This window comes from Sorex fumeus, unplaced genomic scaffold (assembly GCF_029834395.1).
Source record: "Sorex fumeus unplaced genomic scaffold, SorFum_2.1 ptg000014l, whole genome shotgun sequence".
Classification (NCBI taxonomy): domain Eukaryota; kingdom Metazoa; phylum Chordata; class Mammalia; order Eulipotyphla; family Soricidae; genus Sorex; species Sorex fumeus.
In genome coordinates this window covers 39,397,432-39,413,818 of record NW_026606071.1, presented here as the reverse complement: position 1 = coordinate 39,413,818, position 16,387 = coordinate 39,397,432, and positions in this window count along the sequence as shown.

The following is a 16,387-nucleotide window of genomic DNA, read 5'->3' as shown; positions in this document are numbered from 1 at the left end:
ATCTATGTTGCAAACCATAATGCTCAAAAGTAGAGAGAGAGTATGGAGGAAATGGTCTGGCATAGAAGCAGAGAGAGTTGGAAAGGGGGTGGGTAATACTGGGGACATTTGTGCTGGAGAAAGTGCATTGGTGGAGGGATGGGTGTTTGATCATTGTATCACTGAAATTCAAACATGAAAACTTGTAACTGCATCTCAAGGTGATTCAATAAAAAAGAGGCAATAGCGGTGTGAAAAGAGATGTAAGATACTGAAGGTATAAGGAAGGGAAGGAGAGAAATGACCATATTCTTTTCAGATGCCAATTTCCCTGAGCACAGTCAGGCGATTGTATTTAAAAGGGAATTCTCACCTCTTCTCTGTCTCTGCTACAGGGATGTGGGTTCTCCTGACATAGTTTACATGACCAGACTCAGTTCTCAGCTTTACTTCCAGAGCCTACTTATCTCCTAGGTAGAGTCCATGTTTAAAACTTACTATTAGCCCCATCTCCTTTAGGATTGATTGTGAGATTTACCCAGTTCCTTCTTATCATATTCCCAAAATGTGCAATTGTGCATCCCCTTTTAGTTGTAGATTCTGCTTCCTATTAACATTAACCAGTGTGACCCACTCTCTACTGTCCAGACAAAGCTATCCTCAAACCAAAGCATCAAATTACTCTTGCTCTATTTTGGCAAGTGCCCAGATGCAAAATAAAATTAACCATGTTTGTAGCAGTGTTTTTTAGACAATTACAGTATCATTAGAGACAACACAGGCTTTCTGGACTATACCCTCTGGCAAAAAAGGGAGAAGATACTGAATTACCAACTACAGGAGAAGTTCTGTTAAGACTGAAACCTACAAGATTTTAGAGCCATTGAAACTTCAAACTTGAGTTCTTTTAACTTCCCAACTGTGTGACCTAGGTAAGGTCTTCAGTCTTTTTGAGCTTCAATTTCTTCATCTATGATGTTCAAATAATGGTAACTTCCTAATATTATAACTGTGCCACAGTATTCCATGTCCAGCATTATTGTGTATTTTGTGCATACTACGACTTCTTTTCCCTCCAGAGAGAAATAATTATTGTCTTTGAATTATTATCTTGTGCTGTGGGTCTGTTAGAGCTACTAGAAAACAGATCAACTAAGATCTGGTGAAATTAAAAGAAAAGCTCTGGTAACTGTTAAGTTAGTATAGTAAGGGGATAAAGCACAAAGAACCCAGAATTTGAGAGATTTGACCCTAAAATGATACAAGATTAGTTATGGTCTTTAATTGTCTTCCCTAAAACAATGTCTCAACAGAACCCAACTGGGCTGCACCAAACAAGTCATACAGTCTCTCACACTCACCTAAGATTTAGCCCATCTCAATGGCAGATATGGTGTCTGCGCTTGATTAAACTGTTTCATTCAAGGACAACCGAGAAATTATAATCCTTGCTCTGAAGGGTTCAAATATAGAAATTTGGATGACACGTGCAATAATCATATGCAATGAGTTATGATATCATGTAGTAATTGCTGTAATAAAAGTATAAAAAAGGTAGAAAAATTGAAAGTTGAATTAATTTAACCTTTCAAATCTTTAGTTAAAATGACAGCTGGAAGTGTGGCTGCACTAGACAAAAATAACTCCCAGTTTGTAAAAACTGTCTTTGGAAATGGTAAACTCGAAGTCAGCCTGATTAATGGCCTTCGAGCTGGTCAATAATATTGGGTCAATACTGAATAAAAAGGATGATAAAGATCAATGAGAGGTAAGACTTGTGATTATGTCTAAATCACTCCTCCAAATGCTGTACCAATATCCACTAATTAAGCTTGATCATATTGTGTGGAGAATGATAAGTATCGTTATCCCAAACAACATTTTGAAATGCCAAAGCTATGCTCAATGTGAGACTTGAATACATCCTCAGCGACAAAATTGCTAACCGACACTTGATTTGATATTATTGTAGACACACCTGGATGAGAGCATCAACAACTCACTAATAATACATTCCTGATATTCCAGTTTCATACTTTTACAGCTGGATAAATTTGGGTGAGTGACTTAAAGTTTTTGAGCTCCAATTTCTCTTTTATTCAAGATATTCATCTATCTACCTCCCACCCACACCCCCCCAAAAATGTTGTTTTAACATTGGAATAAGTTAATGTGTATAAATCCCTGGAAAATGGAAAGTCTTTGTTAAATGGGAACCGTCATTGTTGTTGCTGATATGGCACTTTGAGGGGAACACTCACCATATCCTGATAGGTACCAAAAGTTTGGGCAACTGATAAGAAATCAGGAGTGGCCCTTTGAGAAAGAGGAAACTATATCTGATCTCAGTGGTTGCTATGTAGCAGGTACTATGCTAAATATTTCTGTTCGGGATTTAATTTTTCTTCTTCTATGTATTGCTTAAAATTGCTCCAATTCTTAAATGGAGTAGGCAGAGCTAATGTGCAAGACACTTGTCTCTCAACTGGCATCTCCTTCTCAGGAGCAGGTGCTGCTGAGGAAAAGGGGTCCCCACTGTATTGGGGCTTGATGCAGACAGGAGAAGCCAGCATCATCATTCTTGGAAACTCAGACTGAAAAGCAAGTCCACTCAGTGCACTGCAGTGTAGGTGAGGTGTCAGATGTTGAGCTGAAGCTCAGATGCAGACTTCAGGAGCACTGTAGAACTGTCCTCCCATTGTTCATCGATTTGCTCACCAGTAACATCTCCATTGTGAGACTTGTGGTTACTGTTTTTGGCATATTGAATATGCCACAGGGACCTTGCCAGGCTCTTCCCTGCAGGTGGAATACTCTCAGTAGCTTACAGGGATCCTGAGAGGGATGAAAGAATTGAACCTGGGTCGGCCGCTTGCAAGACAAATGCCCTACCTGTTGTGCTAGCGCTCCTGCCCTAGACTTTAGGGAGAAGAGAAAAATCAACAGACCAGAACCCTTCTTGCAGGACGAGTAAATTAGGATAAAAATGAAAAGTTACTCAAACACAGGAAGCTAGGTAGAAATTCAGGGATGACAGCAAGTGACATGTACATAAGAAATGTCTCTTCTGGTACACATGGATGTCAGAATCAAGGGTCCAGAGCATTAGCACGGAACATCAAGTGAACTCAACAACAGAGAGTTTGTTTTAATGTTGTTTCACTTATGTCCCCTGGGCCCCTATATTATCAATCTGTTCCAAGTGCATCCTTCCAAATGTACTCAGAATAATGGAATTACTGGAATTGCTTCCTTAAACTGAGCTGGTGTCAATCATTCTCAGTAAAAGGTACCGTAGGAGTATTGCAGGGCAAAGATGCTTCTTGCAATTTGCCGTGCTGGTGGTTAGGAATGACAGGAAGGTGAATGGACATAGAGTGTCTGGCATCACAGCAGTTCCTTTGTAATCTTACAGGGACTCCTTTATTATAGTTCATAATTATTTATATTAACCTTCCTCCATTCTACCTGTATGCTATTTCTATCTCTTGAATTAGGTCATTTTTGTTGAAGCTCTTTGAATAGTAAGGAAGTTTTGCTGAAACCCAATGTGATAGAATTACATTCATCTATAATTCACGTGATTCAGGAACTGCATTCCTCTCTGACATGCTCTTTCCTTGACTTGGTTCCAGAATATGCCAAGTGTCACAGTGTAAAGTAGTGGTTAGATCATCTACCTGAAAAAGGGTCTTATCTAGACCCTCCTGCACACTAGCCTAGCTAAAGCCGATCTTACAAACACTCCTTTCATGAATTATTTATCAATGGCTCCATAGAGGGGCTTGCTAAAATTATCATGATGTTTCCCCTGCTCCATTTCCTCTATCTTCAGCCTTTCTCCAAAAGGGCAGAGGTCATGTCTGTCACCTCATCTAGCATTCCGAGCATTCAGAATAAAAGGAGAGACTCAGTAAACACATATTACATGAGTGAATAATGAGTGTTGAGTTCTTTTGTTGTTGTTGTTGTTTGTTTTTTGGCAAGGAATCACCCTGTAGTGCTGAGGGGTTATTCAAGGCTCTGCGCTCAGGAATAAATTCCTGGCTGGCTCAGAGGACTATGTAAGATGTTGGGGATCAAACCTGAGTGTGCTTCAGGCAAGGGAAGCACTCTACCTTCTGTACTATCTCTTGGGCATGATTATTGCATTCTTTGTGCAATCTCCTGCCCCTGCGCCAGGCTTTCTTCACCAGAGCCGCTCTTAGGAGAACAGATTGAGGCTCCCTCCCCACCCCAAACAGAAACCTACCAGCCGAAGAAAAACCTCCAGAACCCAGCCACAGCCATGCTCAAGGCCACTCTCCACATGCTCAGATGAGCCTCACACATGAAGGAACCACCAGAGGAACCCAGGTATGCGAGACCCGTGGCTGATATCTCCAAACCTGCTCAGATCAGGACTGGGCCCCCCTCTACCCAGATCCCCCGTTTTCCAGTTCGTTAGCAGTCACACCCACAAACTGCCCCCCGCCCAGTGCTACATAATCTCAATGGCTAAGATCTAGAGACTATAAATCAAAGCTCCTGGAAGAGATTAATGGAGTTTCTCCTTCTCAGAGAGCCAGGCAAGCTATGGAGAGTATCCCGCACACACAGCAGAGCCTGGCAAGCTACCCGTGACGTACTCAATATGCCAAAAGCAGTAAAACTAATGGGTCTCATTCCCTTTACCCTAAAAGAGCCCCTCATGTGCCATTAGGCTATGCTAGCAAGTGACAGGGATGAATGGAGACATTACTGGTGCCTGCTCGAGCAAATCAATGAACAACAGGATAAGTGATACAAGTGTTTATCATCATCATCATCATCATCATCATATTTATTTATTATTGAGTCACCATGAGATAAAATTTTAAAGAACATTTAAAAAGCTGTTCATGATTGGATTTCAGTGATACATATTACAACGAACACCCATCCGTCTACCAGTGTCGGTTTCCCACTGCCAATGATCCCAGTTTCCCTCCTGACACTCTCTACCCAGTCTGTGTCTATTGCAGGGACTTTATTTCTCTCTTTTCTCTCTCTCTCTCTCTCTCTCTCTCTTTCTTTCTCTCTCTGTGAATGTGTGTCTGTCTGTCTCTCTGTGTCTAAGTCTCTCTATCTGTCTCTCTATCTATGTATCAATCAATCAATCAATCTATCTATCTATCTATCTATTTATCTACCTCTCACTCACTCTGTTTTCCTCTCCTTTGGAGCATTATGATTTGCAATACCATTATGGTATTTGCAACATATCCAAAAGAAGAACGTTGCATTTTTATGAAAACTTCCATGCTCGAGTATTCATCTTCCAATGTTTCTCTTCTGTGGCCACGATGAGATCTCAGTGGAACCCTAGGATGCCCAGAAATTAACCAAGAGCACATGGATAAAGCTCCACATTTTTACTCCCCTCATAAAGTTATGTTCGTTCCTAGAGAGAAGGCTTCAGCTAGAGAGCTCTGGGAAAGGGGCCTGCAGAGACAGGGTTATACTGCTCTCAGAAAGCATTTGGGACAAGATTGTGGATTAAACCTCAATGTCTGCTGCTCCGTATGGCATACTGCTGCAGAAACCAAAAGAGAACCTGAGTGTCCTTTGTTTTGACCTTTTTATTTGTTTGTCAATGGAAAATGTTAAAATAAAATATTGCTCAATATGGTATCATAGGATCCTATGGCATAAAAAGACCTCAGCATCTCTCCGTGCAACCTCCTATGCAATTTACGTTTGGCTTTTCACTTTTCACGTTCAGAGCTATAATGATTAGTTCTTTTGAGCGATTGTTGCATGAAGACCTTTTCCTGCTCTCTGCTCTAGTGAGAGCAAGGAAGGAGGGTCTGATATCTTTTCTGGGATGGAGAAGGCATGTCAGGAACAGAGGTGGCTCAACCACACACCAAGTGAAAACGTGAGCTGACTGTCACATTGTGAGGATTTAAAAATGTGTAAAATAAGAAAATTCTGGGATAGACACAGAAAGATGGCATTCATCTGGGGAACATAAAGTAACAAAATAGGAGACTAACACCCAAGAGTGGCCAAGATTAGTACTAGGAATTTTTCTTCATGACTTGGAGGCTAGCCACATGTGCTGGGGGAAAGGGAAGCTCAGATAGAAAAGGGAACACCAAATAAAGGGTGTTGGGAGGATCCTCCCAGGATGGGAGAAGCATGCTGAAAGTAGACTATAGACCAAACATGATTGCCACTCAATGCCTCTCTTGCAGACCACAGGACCCAAAAGGAGAGAGAGAGAACAAAAGGGAATACCTTTTCACAGAGGCAGGGTGGTATGGGGGGATGGGGGGTGGGGGGAATACTGGGACCTGTGGTGGTGGAAAATGGGCACTGGTGGAGAGATGGGTACTTGAACATTGTATAACTGAAACCCAAGCACAAAAATTTGTAAGTCTGTAACTGTACCTCATGGTGTTTCATTAATTAAAAAAAATAAAAAAGAAAAAAAAGAAAATTCTGAGTTACCACATCTCCTCCAGGCAGGATTGAGGATCCAAAGAAACAGGCAAAAAAGGAATAAAATAAACAGCTAGAGGCAGGACAAAAGAGATAGTTGGGGGAAAAGGGGAGGGATGGGGGGGAGGGGGTGACAAGGGGGGAACTGTTACCTTTTATGTGGACACAGCCCTAGGACATATTTTCTACTGAGCAGTGCCAACAGTGACTCCTGAGCACATGTCTTGGAGTAACGTTTGAGTCCTTCTAGGTATGGTTTATTTTTCTCAACCACCAGAAAGGTAAAGGCTAATAGGATGTCACTGTCACTGTCCTCCTGTTGTTCATCAATTTTGCTCGAGCGGGCCCAGTAATGTCTCCATCGTGAGACTTGTTGGTACTGTGTTTGGCATATAGAATACGTCACGGGGAGCTTGCCAGGCTTTGCCATGCAGGCGAGATACTCTCAGTAGCTTGCTGGTTGTCCGAGAGGGGCAGAGGAATCGAACCCAGCTTGGCCGGGCTGGCTACCCGCAAGGCAAACGCCCTACTGCTGTGCTATTGCTCCAGCCCAGTAGGATGTTAAAAAACAGAATGTAGGAGTAGCATTTTAATTTTCTGAACTAAATCTAAGACTGGATCTGAAGTTCTTTTTTTAAATTCAACCTTTGCAAGATCAGGAAGTTCCTGGCATCTCTATTTTCTGCAAAAGAGAGATTGTGGCATGAGCTATTGTAGAGCACATGACTTGCATGTATTAGAACAGGTTTATATGCCCAGTGTCCCATAGATCTCCAGAGGCCAGTCAGAAATGTTCCTTGAGCACAGAGCCATCAGTAAATCCTGAGAACCATAGAGTGTGGGCCAGAAACCAAGACAAATACAAAGGCAGTGATCCTTGAAATTTCATATTTTACTAATAAAATAAGTAACACCTAGCAGTTGATATTTTCCTAGTGACTCAATTTTTAAGTCCACCTATGTTATATAATGAATTACATTATATAACACATATTTGGATTACAAATTAGATGATAATTATTTAAGATTTAGTGGAGAAAAAGGATTGCTTTTCCAAATTATTTTTTTAACCATAGCTATCAAATATAGATTTAAGCAGTTTGTATGAGATGCAAAATCATGTCCTTAATCTTTAGTAGCTTTATTCTCTTTGAGGATAATGACATAATTATCCCTAATGTTTGGGATTAGTAATAGCTAGTACCCATTGATCACTGTCAAACAATACACTTCACCCTTTGCATATATAAACCTCAAAAAAGTTCAACGAGCCAGATAGTATTGCAATCAACTTTTCTCTCTCTTTTTTATTTTTTGAAGATGAGGAAATTGAGAATTTAGCAACATCCCATGGTTTATATTTGAGAGGTCAAGAAAACAGACCCTCTACTGCCTCCTGTTCTCTAAAACCCATTAATTGTCCTGACAGACACCACCAGGCATGTAGTTGGGAAATAGTAACTCAGGCACTATACAAACCCAAGTTCAAATGTATCTAAGACCAGTGCAGAAGGATGAGTTCTACATGACTAACAAGTCATATATTAAAAAAAAGGTGGGAGTGGAAAATAGAAGAGACAATCTTCTCTTGTCACATAAAATTAAGCACATGTGAGAAATAGTAGAGAAAATGTTTAATTTTTATTTTAAAAGAAACTAGGATGTTTTAATTTTTTTTTATTTTGAGCAAGACAGTGTGATATTTAGGCTGTGATTTTGGAAAAACTTCTGTATTGGAAGGAAGGAAAAATAGGTGCAGAAAGTGTAACAATGATATTGAAATGGTCTGAATAAGACATAGTGAGAAGCAGAGCTAAGGTAATGCCCCTGGGAATGGATAAAAAATAATCCCAAAATAAAAAAAAGAGAGGTCAACTCTGTCCAACTTTGGAAATTCTCTGATTTAGGGATGTTGATTGATTAGGAAAGGAAAGAATCAAGGGTAACTTCAGGTTTTGAGTGAGCATCAAAGGGTAAGAAGCTATATTTAAAGTGATGTATATTCTGCAATGAAGTCAAAGCTGAGAGGTTTCTGGGAGTGTGAGTTTTTAATATTAATTTCCTCAAGCTCAGTGAAAACTCTGATCTGTGATCTAATATTAGTTCTGTTAAAGCATGTCACCTTTCATGTGAGAATGAACTCTGCATTATCAATAGGCATCATTGGAATTCCATTTCCCAAAGATGCCCATTATTCCTAAGACTTTGTGTAGTTTTAGAAATTTGGACCAGATTGTTAACCTCTGAAAAACAAAACACGCTTATGAAATAAATAAACAACTTATGCTAACTTAAATGAAAACAAGTGAAAGGTTAAAGAGTATCATGCTGTGCCCCCATCAAGGAGCCCACCGCATTTTGTCATCGTGGGGTGGCAGTGAAGTGCTCAAAAACATCCTAAAAGTTGAGTTCTCCAAAAAGTAATGCAGGTGTCTAGGTCAAATGCAAATAAAGAGCTATGCAAATTGAGCTATACTTGACTTCAAAATCAGATGCTTAAAAACATTTCAGGAAAGTGAAGTTCTAGTCTCACAAAATTCCCCAGTCCTCATTATAATATGTTTCCCATTTGTGCCTTTCATTCAATGTACTAAATGCATGATGGGACTCCAGTTAAGTAGATTTAGAAGCTGATTATGCTGCATTAAATGTATTCACTTCAATTTTAGCAAGAATTTTTTTCCCTTTGAAAGGATTTCTAAACCCCCAAACTTTAAAAAGCAAGACAGCAAATGAAATACCTTCTGTGATGCTATGCATCACAGAAAAAAGATAAGAAAAAAGGGTGACTTTATGATATCGCATGAGGAAATATATCCTTACATCTCTGATTTAAATAATGGACAAACATTTCAATTATAATAATCACTGTTCCTTTATATTTGACACCTTCAGTATACATTGATTGAGCCGAGGCTCAATTTTTCTTGAAATACCCATTTTTGTTTTACAGGTATGATGTTTTTCTCTTACAATACATTTGATGATAAACAATTAAGAAAAATATCAAGAAGATTATATTTGCAGGTGTTAGAAATGTTGTTACCAACCTTGGCTCTGCTCTAAGAATAAGTGTTATCAAACTGTGTCTCAATTAATTTTCTTTTCTCTAAAATAAAGAATCGAATTATATTACTAAGTCCTTAAGTCCCTCCTGACTCTGAAAATATGTGATTTTCAGAACATTATTTTAATTCTAGTTTTCAATCTGCTTATAAGGTAAAGGTAAAGGCCCTCCCATTGATCGTCGATTTGCTCGAGCGGGCCCAGTAACGTCTCCATTGGAGACTTTGTTGTTACTGTGTCTGGCATATCGAATACTCTCGGTAGCTTGCCGGGCTCTCCGAGAGGGGCGGAGGAATCGAATTCGGGTCGGCCATGTTGGCCGCTTGTAAGGCGAACACCCTACCCGCTGTGATATCGCTCCAGCAATCTGCTTATATAATCCTGTTTTCAATCAGCTTCCAAATAAAAATAAGGGAAATGTAATAATTGGATTTATAAATTTGTCCATATGAACGTTTAAGAATTTATCATCACATATGAACAATATCATACACTCATCAAAACTATGGAAAAACCAATAGTTCATAATATGATAAAGTCTATTCCTGAAGGAATCCAAGAAACAAATATTAGAAGAAATAAAAGATTGACAAGAAAAGAGAGAAATTTCAAGTATACATCTAGTCTGTCATAATTTTATGTGACAAGAGTCACTTAGACTATATACAGACTATATACATTTAGAATGACTCTTTTTTTGGTATTGTTTTCAATTTTAAAGGAATGAAGCAAATTTCCTTTAAATAGGATTCAGGTCCTAAAGCTTGCATGCATGATTGATAAAGTAATTTTTAACAGTGCACAGCAGTGAAAATATAGATACTTATATTGTAGCAATGTCACTGCTTCATAGTATATGATGTCCCATTTTACAATAGTTGAATTTAAAATTGTAGTTATAATAAATGCAAAATAATTCTTAAATGCAGAACAAATAAACATTTTATCCAAACACATTATTCATGAACAACCAAGGTTCTGCTGGCTTCCCCAATTTTTCAAATATTTGCTGAACACCTTCAGTACATAGATTATTTATCCCCTTTCCTTGTCTTATTTTCTTCTTTAAGAACTACCAAATTGATCTTCAACTGCATTTTCCTTCTTCCTCTCATAGTTTCTGATGACGTTTTGTTGTGTTTTTTGAGTTTATTTTTAGAAAAAGAGCATTTAATAAACCTTTCTTTTGACTTCTTTAAGCTTGGGCAAATATTTTAAATGCCCAAGAGCTATTTCTTGCATCCTGATGGCCTCTACTTAATAGCATGTTAGCTTAATTTTAGGTATACAGAATTTTTGTGAGTTTTTCTACTATCGACAAGACACTTCTATCTTCTTGATTTCCAAATCCCCTAATTTCCTTTTTGATATGCTTTCATTTGCATGGATTATTTTCTCATAATCCAGATACCATTTTATTATCCTTCCACATTTTCAAATGAAGCGATAGTAAGATTCGCTGAAAACTGTAGGCTTAGATGCAATTTATTTCCCAAAGTTATCATTTTGCATGCACAGGTTTAAACTCTCTCTGGTGTCCCATTTACCTTCCCTCCAATGCTAAAATGTGAAGGGAGTTTCTTTAGGTGATTGGCATTCACAGTATTTCCACTATTTTCTCTAACAATAGCTTTCAGCTTTACAGCAACAAAAATCTTTTGTATTTCATGAGTTGCTGTTTTGACTGGAAAAGAAACACTTTGCAGGTATTTTTCAAACAAGAATAAGAAAAAGGACTGTCTACTGGCAATAGTTCCTGGAAAAGGCAATCTAGAGAGTGTTTACAGGCTGACGCACAAGGAGAAATTTTGGGCAGTTCTAGGGACCTCTGCCCCTTTACTGCCCCTGGATGGACAGTACACTTATTTTCTTTGTTTCTAGATTTGTGTGAGGATATATCCCTGAAGCAAAAATATAATGCCGAAACTACCTGAACAGTGTATATCACCAAATTCAGTTCACCATGCTGTGTATACCTTGAAGACTGAACAGTGCTTGGAAAGTACTGAGATGCTTGATTCCACCAGAGACAGTCTGAGAACATTTCCTTGGTGACTGTTACAAGTGAATGCTCCTGCCCCACCAGTCCCAAGAGGCAGTTGTTCAGCTGCACTGAGAGCCCTCTTGCTCTGCCAAGTGGGGGAATGATTCCTGACATGGGATGACTTGGGGACCCAGGGACTCCTGGTGCAGTTTGGAATGGCTCCTTTGCAGGAAAGGGAAGTCAGTCATAATCTTAGCCCCGTCTGTTGGGTGCCTTGCCTTTCCTTCACAGAAAAGCATTTCAGGAGGAGCTGAATAGTAAAATATAACAAATGTGTTGGGGAAATAAAGGGAGGTATGGAGAGATGTAAGAGAAGATATGTGTCCAGGAAACATGAGCTTCTCCAGAACAGAGAGCCAGTACCCATCTCGGTGTTAAAGCATGTGTGTACAAAAGTACACATCTCAAGAGGAAAGATGCAAGGGGCATGTTCATGGGGGTAAGGGTCCAGCAGCATGAATACAGGCAACAAGGGTATACGGGCATCATGGCACGGGCACCATGGGCCTGGGTGGCACACCATGCTTCTTCCTCTGTCAAATTAGTTTACTATGTACACTTTTTCCAAACTGCCCCCCCCCAGCCCCTGTATGTTTCTAGGGTGGTTGCCAGGGTGGGCGAGGCTATTTGGAGAACTTTATGGTCTTGGTTACAAGTCCTTTGTTTTAGATGGAGCCTTTCCTCTCAGGTCCAGCTATTCCGATCCTCAGAGATCCATGTTTAGACCTGGAATTCTGCGTCCCAATGGCTTTCCTGGCTCCAGAGATGGCTCTTTTTTGTCAAAGGCCTCCATGCCTTGGGGAGGTTCTGCTTTCAGAGAGATTACCCCAACATACGTTACTGAGCCCCTTATCTCACTGCCTGCCAATAATAACTACACACCCTCTTACCAAGATGCATTGGTTTGATATTTTTCTTTAGTCTTTTTGACATCTGTGCTTGGGGACTGGTTTAAGGCTATAGCTGGCTTGTATCCCAATGCATATACAGACCTAAAATCAATACTCTAACTTTGTCCACCTCATTTGATTTCACTGGTCATGGGTGTCTGAAAGGCAGGATAGATTTCTCATTCGCCACTACATTCTCAGTACTGATATTCAAAGTTGAAGGTAGTGCTGTGTTTCCTTTTTAATCAGTTTTTTAAAATCAACCAACACTTTGCTGAGGATTCATGAGATAACTCAAGTGGTAGAACACGTTCAGCACGTGCAAGATCCTGAAGTCATGCTTTTGACAAGGCAGGCAGAAATATGAGGGTAAGCATCACAATGTCAGACCCTCATGAATGGGCTGAGCAGCTTGGAAGTGCTCCCAGGTTCTGTATCCTTATCTCTGATGGGAGGGGTGGTGTGTGTGTGTGTGTGTGTTTGTGTGTGTGTTACCTTCTTCTTCTTCTTCTTCTTCTTCTTCTTCTTCTTCTTCTTCTTCTTCTTCTTCTTCTTCTTCTTCTTCTTCTTCTCCTTCTCCTCCTCCTCCTCTTCCCCTCCTCCTCCTCCTCCTCTTCCTCCTCCTCCTTCTTCTTCTCCTAGAGATTTGCATGCCTTCAAATCACTGAGACTGAGCTTTTTCAAGTGTACTATGAAAAATTAACTTTTTTTTGACAAATGGATTTTAAGAAGGTGAATTTCAGTCTTATGATGTTTATTTAAAGCAACATATGCATTAGACAGCAGGAAATTGTGGTGCAATGCAGTGATCTAGGGCTCCATATACAATCCATATAATTGTGAATATATATTTGCCACACCTGGTGTTGCTCAGGGCTGAGTCCTGGCAGTGCTTGGGGGACACTATGGTATGCTGGGAATCGAACCTGGGTCAACCACGTACGAGGCAAATTCCCTCCGCACTGTGCTATAGCTCCAGTCCCAGCTCAGTGTTTATCTTGATCCAACTCCAACCCTATCAGAGGGGTCCCTACACCTAGGACGGAACCATACAAGTATCACGTGACGTGAGCTAGGATGCTTTACTTTTTTTTTTTTTTTGCTTCTTTTGGCGGGAGCCACACCTAGCGACACACAGGGGTTACTCCTGGATCTGCTCTCAGGAATCACTCCTGGCAGTGCCCAGGGGGAAACTCTGGGATGCCTGGGATCGAACCGGGTCGGTCTCAAGCAAGGCAAATACCCTCACCGCTCCACCCCCCACCCCCCCGCCCCAGATGTTTTCCTTTAACCTTGAGTTTCAGAGCCAGGAGAGAAATGGCAGTTGGATTCGCTCGCCCTCATTGTCCCACGGAAAGTCTGTCTCGAACACAGGGAAGAACGTTGACTTATTGGCGCTGCCCATTTGGGTGAGTGACATTGGTCTCTGCGGCTCAGAAATCATTGAGAGAGCAGAGACAGCTTCTCTCAAGTCATCCACCCTGAAGGAGAAAGCCACTCCATCTGCATGTCACTCCCTTTTGCCAGAAGCCTGTAACCTCCACCCCCCACTCCCCATCCCCGGGATTTTTAGCTCCTTTTGAAAGTCCATTAGTAAATGGTCCTTTCTTTTCTTTCCCTGCCCACTCTTCCCCGCCTTGCACTAACATCAGCATCTTTCTGGGTTTTGGCCTGGGCCTGGATGAGTTCTGGAGCTGTTTCTCTCCCATTCACCTTTTTTTTTTAAATTGCTTTATTTTATAAAGTAGTCCACAATGATGGAGTTCATTACTTTAGTGTCAGCAGTTCATTACTTTAGTGTCAGCTGTGCAACACACTCCCTACCCATTTTTCATAATTAACACACCATATTTGATGGGGTTCGACAGTAGGCAACAAATTATAGGGGGGAAATATATATATATATATATATATATATATATATTTCAGTACTGATTTTCAAAGTTGATGGTATCTCCTCTCTCTCTTTCTCTCTCTCTCTCTCTCTCTCTCTATATATATATATATATATATATATATATATATATATGAGCCCAGCAAGCTACTGAGAGTATCCCTCCCACATGGCAGAGCCTGGCAAACTCCCCGTGACATATTCAATATGCCAAAAACAGTAACAATAACGGGTCTCATTCTCCTGACCCTGAAAGAACCTCCAATACGATAGCGTTAGGAAAGACAAGTAAGGAGAGGTTGTTAAAATCTCAGGGTTGGAACGAATGGAGATGTTACTGGTGCCCGTTCAAGTAAATCCATGAACAACAGGATGACAGTGATACAGTGATACGGTGATGCATTAGACAGTACATATTTATTTGTTTCTATTCTATATATGTTGTTGGTTTGTTTGCCTTAACTTATTTACTTTGTGGTAACTTGAAATTTTATAGTATATATCTTAACTTGTCACAGTGTTCCTTCAAGACATACTATACTGTTTCCAATCTTGTATGACAACTTTACAATAGCATGGTTCTAATTTTTCCTTCTGTGATATCAAAGTCACATATTTTACAATCACATAAATCATACAACTGCCATTATATTAATTATGTTGTTTTCTACAGACTTATCTTGAAAGATAGTAATAGGAAACTATCAGTTTTACATTTCCATTTGACAAAAGGTCCTTTCTGCTCTACAGAACTTGTTGATTTTTTTCTTCTTCTCTTCACATTGTAATCATTGTGATTCCAGGAGTTACACATAATTGGTTGTGGTGCTTGCACACTCAGTCACAGCATTTGCCAGCAGCACACCCTGGGGTGGTGGTATTCACACAAGTATTTACTAGGTAAGGGCACACACTTTCCTATGGAGTCTACTCGCTCTTCAGTACAGTGACCCCTGAGGTAGCGCCTTTTAGCTGTGGTGTTCCCACGTACCTGGCTGTCATTTGCTCGATATTATACTCTCCGTGTTGGGCTGTGGCCTTTGAGATGGTCACAAATGATGGAGCAGCCTGGACTGTACAGGTGAGAAACATCAATATTAAACTAAACAGACTTGAGCTTACAGGACAGGAGCTGTGGTCACTGAAACACCCCAGATCCCGGAAAGATTTAATATTTCTTATGCTATAGCTTAGCTAGTGCTAAAATACTTTTAGTTGTTTTTTTTTTTTTAGTTTTTGTTTTAGTTTTTTTTTTTTTAATCTATGAGAGAGCTGTGGAGCTGTGGAGCGATAGCACAGCTGGTAGGGCGTTTGCCTTGCACGCAGCCAGTCAGCAGACCTGAGTTCTATTCCTCTGCCCCTCTCAGAGAGCCCAACCAGCTACTGAGAGTATTTCGCCCGCATGGCAAAGCCTGGCAAGGTACCAGTGCCATGTCAGATATGCCAAACACAGTAACAGATATCACAATGGAGACGTTACTGGGCCCGCTTGAGCAAATTGATGAACAACGGGAGGACAGTGACAATAGCAGTGTCATCTATGAGACAACACTTTATTTTAATTTTGTTTTAAATGATGTTTCCATTCATTTTCAAATTCTAGTGTGACATCTTTTTATTTTTATTTTTCTCTGAGTGCTTTAAAAAATGTAGCCACACTGTTTTCTTGCCTATAACTTTATGGATAAGAAATCTGTGATTTTTTTTCTTCTCTTAGTATGTAAATTGAATGTTGTTTGTACTCCTTCCTTTCAAGAGATTTTCCTTTTAAAACTGATACAAAATAATATTATTTCTTTGTGCCTTAATGTAGAATTTTCATATTAATTGTGATTGTGATTTATCAAATCTTTTTAGAAAGATGGGTAGATGGGTTTATAGTTTTCACTAAATTTAAAACGAAAAATTAATCTATTTACATCAAATTCAGTTTAATCATTTTAAACTGAATTTGATGTAAATAGATTAAGGAATGATAGCACAGAAGGTAGGGCGTTTGCTTTGCAAGCGGCCAACCTGTGTTCGATTCCTCTTTCCCTCTTGGAGAGC